The sequence below is a fragment of the Crassostrea angulata genome, chromosome 8, assembly GCF_025612915.1.
Source record: "Crassostrea angulata isolate pt1a10 chromosome 8, ASM2561291v2, whole genome shotgun sequence".
Lineage (NCBI taxonomy): Eukaryota > Metazoa > Mollusca > Bivalvia > Ostreida > Ostreidae > Magallana > Magallana angulata.
In genome coordinates this window covers 5292726-5298450 of record NC_069118.1, presented here as the reverse complement: position 1 = coordinate 5298450, position 5725 = coordinate 5292726, and the positions used below count along the sequence as shown (strand labels likewise).

The 5725-nt window shown below is 33.7% G+C and overlaps 1 pseudogene; it reads right to left on the bottom strand.

The window, feature by feature from the left end:
* Positions 1 to 4288: 4288 nt before the first annotated feature.
* Positions 4289 to 5593, bottom strand: LOC128159916 (complement C1q-like protein 4; annotated as a pseudogene).
* Positions 5594 to 5725: the final 132 nt, after the last annotated feature.

Genomic DNA, 5725 nt, shown 5'->3' with positions numbered 1-5725 from the left:
GGTCTTTGGTTCCAGATAATTGAATCGTCTACTCGCTCATTAACAATATTGGTTGTTTTATAGATCCACTCTCCCTCTCTTGGAACAGTGTTTGCAATACAAGATTGTCGTTGAAAATCTAAGACGATTTTTATGCCAACAAATATTGCCAATACGTGGATTGATTTTGTAGGTGCATTGTAAGTATTGATGCCTTGAATGTCACTCTTCTTGGGGTTTTTTTTGTCGTTTTGCTACAGAGGCCTGTTATTGATTTTTACACGGTCGTGAGAAAGTAATTAACGGGCTGATTAACGCTCCAGCTCTTGGGAATTCCTTGCCTGCCAATCGGATGTCTTACTTGGGAGAGGCAGGTGATACTGTTAAATAGCAATCACCAGTACGTGTACAACGTGTATATGTATTTGTAATCATTAATAAGTTGTTAAAATTACTAACATCTTGCAGGAAAACACAACTTTGATTTGTTTTGATCGTTAAATATACAGTGATATATGAAGTCCAAAAATACCAGCGGAGATTTTTGTGGATAAAAACAATGTTAACAATAAAGTGACCTTGATCTTGGTCAGTGACCTCAGATCAGGGTCATGGTACACCATGAGGCCATGGGCAACCATTCCTAAGTGCTAATACCTGTTGACTCTTCCTGCAAAAATTATAGCTTGGATATGAAGAAAGAGATACAGATGGATATGATTATAAGAATAATGCATTTATATTAATATAAGTTTGTCTCTGTTAATTGTCCACCAGATCGATAGATATTTGGCACAAGATTTCTGGTACATGCTCAACCATCAGGAAACATGTTTCCGGTTATGATTTATTTTATAGTCATGTTGTGTATAAAACCATCTGGGCAGTACATATAATTATTTGGGAAAATACCATGAAGATGCATGAAAAGTAATGAATTTAATCTTATAATGGCTCATTATTTGTTTAAGGATATGTAAAAGATGCATAATCAAAGTGATTGAATTTTTGTAATTGCAATTGACATTTTCTTTTTTTTCAGATATTTTTTTTTGCACATTATTTCGATAAGAAAGAGTATAAGATAATGCGTCGACATCTTTTTATGGCTTCATTCATTTTGTACAAAGATGGGAGACAATGATTAGTCCATAAATATAACACAATGATCAAGTTTTGATACCCGATTTTTAGGCAAATGATATTACACAAAAATTGTTGTTTATGAGGTCAATGATTTTACCAGCAATAAAAGACTATTTAATAAATAATGTTTTCAATGACAATGAAAAATGACAATGAATCCACCGACTTCCTAAGAGTATATGATTTAGCAAGTTCTATGACAATGACAGGAACCAATATTAACGGCCACAAGCTCTGGAAAAAAAAAACGAGCAGCGGAACTCCTTTTAAAATTCCATAATTGTAAAACTGACAAAGCCATGACTTATCCAGTGAAGGGTCAGTAGCGGAAGAAAGTTGTAACACTTGGCATAAATTTACGCTCAATGTGTCTTCGAATTCACGAGAGAAAGAGTGGTACAAAACAGAGTATTCATCCGTTCGTATCTAGCTGTGACGAGACTTAACACATTATTATGTAATGTAAAAACTGGATTTTTTTTTCTTCTGTAAATATTACTAGTTCTTAGAACTGATATCGTAAATTAACTACGGTATTGAGATTAAGTGTTGACAGTTTCAGTTTCAATATGACTTGCTTCATGATTGAAAGTGACACATCATAGATCTAGCTAGAGGGAAAGATCTGAAGCAAACGATACATCGAAAATTTTAGTGCGACAAATAGTAGAAACCCGTAGAGAAAACCATTATCTACAATCGATATAAACTAGGAAAAACGTAGATTGTAACCATTTGAATGTCTGATATCAGTTTAATTTGTATGTACTATTACAGAACATGAAGCACACCATTATAATAGATGCAATGGTATACTGTTTTACCTGCTGATATACATCGATTAGTTGTGTTTGTCGGTATTTACTGATATACATCAATTAGTTGTGTTTGTCGGTATTTACTGACTATTTATACCGTTACTTTGTGAATGGATCTGTCATTGCTGATGATTATAAAAGCATTCTACAAACGGTTGAAATCATTCAGCTGATATCATCATTGGATGGTGTAAGAGCCCCTCTAAATTTTGTGTGGTGTGCGTTATGCATGCATCTGGCCCGATTCTTTCTGCTTATCAGCAATTAGAGCTAAATTGTCCCATTAAATGCAGTAGTTCATCATTAGTTTACCTTTGAGGTGGGCTTTGAACAGAAAATTTCTCTCGGTGTTTGGAACTGAGCTGTGCACGCAATATAGAAATTAAGAGAGTTTGAGAGATCGTCAACTATTAAGCATGGAATTCTAAGATTTAACATGTCTTCACAGTGATTATTGATGTTTAATTGGGCACAGTTAAGAGAAGGGATAAACAGAGTTTGTTATAATGTGAATGCAGGTGCTCTTGGGGATCGCTTATGGGAGCTAAGACGTGTCTGGTTGAAGTTTGCAATACAAAAAAGGTTTGATAATTGTCGCATTTCGTGTGGACATTGGAATTTGGATTGCTATAAGAATGTTTGCTCTTTAAAATTAAAAAATCGGCAACACTTTTACAGTTTGTGGCAGATAGCTGGAGATACATGCATAAATAAATAAAATTTACGTTCACTTAATGAATGATGTAAAACCAATACATAAAATTAAGTCTTGGGGGGATCATCAAATAATATTTACATTCCACGTATATTTTACAAGTAAAGCTACTGCAGATATAGCACCATAACACAGACATGGTACTAAAAGGTTAAATCACGAGTTTTAATTGTGACGTCACAAACGTTGAACACTGATAAATACAACGTCACAAGCGAAAATCAAAGTTCACGCTTGTGGCTGTTACAGTGGCTCTTCCATTAATTTAAACTTACCCATAGGATAGTACAGTAATTTTGAGGTATAATTCGCATTTGCGTACAAGGCAAGAAAGTAAAAAATGTAAATATAAGCATTAAATCCTTATTTTTTGAAAGATATAGTCTCATAACTGCAACGGTGTGTGCAAACAAATTTTCATAACGCGCTAACGCGCGTTATTCAATTTGTATGCACACACCGTTGCAGTTATGAGACTATATCTTTCAAAAAATAAGGATTCAATACTTAATTATGCAATTTTGTTGGCAAACATAAAATGAAAATAGTATTCATTTTCATTACATATTATTACGAATATGGCTCCCTCGAATAACTATATGCCAGTACAAATGTACCATAATGGCATTTTTGCACCGATGAAAGGTGCAGTTTCAAAAGAAAAATCATATATATACATGTTTATGACTACTTAGCCTCTCTTGTTGTTAGCGTATCTCACCAAAAATCTTCATAGATTTTTATTACAATTTTATTCCCTAGCTATGTACATATAGGTACATGATTACTTGTCAAGTAAGTAACATGGGAAATTTATTATTTGACTTTAAATCCATTTCTAAGAATATGAATAATTTTTTTTTTAATAAAACAATGCAGATGCGTGCATTTATTTGTTTCCACCCAACCTCTCTGTGAACAGTGAGACAGAAGTAGATTTCTATGCACACCGTGGTAGTACAGTAGCAGTGAATTGTATCTTATTCAATGATGTCTCTATAAATGCTTCAAATTCCTTGCTTTTCGAAAACGCTCGATGTTAAATCCTTAGTTAGTTCCACGCCGAGTCAAAATATGTTTCATAGTCGTTAAACATTAAATTAAAGATTATGTATTATAAAAATGATTCCTTAAGCTTTGTTTCCCATTGCCCCCGCCTCTGGAGTAGATTTAGGTTTATATACGTCTATGTATATGATTGTATTTATTTTTAGAATTGGGTGATTACTTTACATAGTTAAAACAGAGTCTGTTAGCTTTTTTCCTGAATTTGAAATAAATCAGTTCCAATGCTTAATGCACCACAGTAGAAATTTACTCATATATGTAAAATAAAATTCATCAAGTGGTTCTGTGCCTACCGTCGTCTAGTACAGTTAGAACAGTTTTATTTATATAATAAAGAAAGGAGGCTGGGCGGTTAATAAATTAGCCACCAGATCAACCTTCAACTCAAAAAATACACTGTATGATTTGTTTATCAAAAATGTAGTGAGTAAATAAGTCCATATATTGGTATTTTTCAACATCTTTATATGGTACACATCAAACAGAGGCCAGTAAATGGCCACAAACATCAAGCCCTCTTTAAGTTAAGTTAAGGATTAAACTGACGTTTCAACGACCTTTATTTCATACTTTTGTTATCAACGCACCAGAAAACAAATTATAAGACCCGTGGTCATGGAGAATGGCTTTAATTCCGTTGTGGTTTTGAATCCAAATCTTGTCTCCCTTATTAAGAAGTAGTTGCAGAGTCTGAGCAGAGTGAGGATTATGACCAGATGCAGAGTGGACTATGGATAACTTTTTTCCATTCTTCATGATCTCAAGTTGGACATAATTGCTTGCCTGGCTCCTAAAGAGGCTACAGGAAATGGTGTAGATACCCTTATAGGGCGCAGTAAATATCCCCGTGGACTTGTCATAGGCCCCACCGACATTGGTCAGTACGCTATCATACTTCACAACCTTCTTACCGCCAACTGTCATATCTTTGGACAAGATTGCACTGAAAGCTACACCCAGCGGCTTTTCTTCTAAATAAAGACAAAATATCTTAACACATCTCAGTCTGTATTTGTTATCAAACCTTCAAAATTCTATTATCATTCGATAATCTGTTAATTGAAAATCAAAAATTATTTACTAATAAACGAATATTAAAAAAAATTATAAAAATGCAGGGTTATACTGCAAAAAGTTTTTTTTTGATATGTTTGCTTTATTTTGGTTTTCATCTTTTTTTTTTACTTTCCTAAAAGACATTGGCCACAGAAACCCCCCTCCCCCCCCCCCCCCCCCCCCCCAAAAAAAAAACAAAACCAAAAACCAAAACCGCAGCACCTACGAGATTTCACTTACTTTGTCCGACATACTGGAAAGTCTGCACACTTTGTAAATCTGGAAAAGTTAAATGTATCATAGGAACGCGATCGAATAAAATGAATTTAATTTGTAATTAATTCTATTTTATGAACGAAGTAAAACTTTTGTTGGCACCGACAGTAATAATTTATATCAAGATGAATCGGCGTTTTTCCTCTATACATGTTAAATGCAACATTTTTGGAATAGTCTCAAATAGATTGAATTTCTTAATTTTTCTGATTCATAGCCTAGACTGTTTTATAGAAGAAAAATACTTAAGAAAAAGAAGGCAATACTGCTGGTTTTTGTGATACTTACATAGACTATCTGAAACGCTCAGCAACAAACTCAGTAGTATTCCAATCAACACCATATCAAACTGTTATTGAAATAAAGGTATTGAATACATTAATTTTTTTACGCTCCTAGATACTACTTTAAACATTCAACCCTTATGCCAAGTGTTTAGTGTAATATGTTATTTACCTTTCAAGGCTGCAGTGTAAAGATAACTGATATCAAGCGTAGGTTTAACAGTATTTATATGTAGAATTGATCATACCATGGATATCAATTTCATTTTAATGATGTGCCTGGGTCCGCCGCCATAAAACTTTGAGAATCCTCAAAAAAATTCTCAACTCAAGTCTTGAGAATTACTCAGCTAAAAATATTCTCAAAATCACCGCCATAAAGG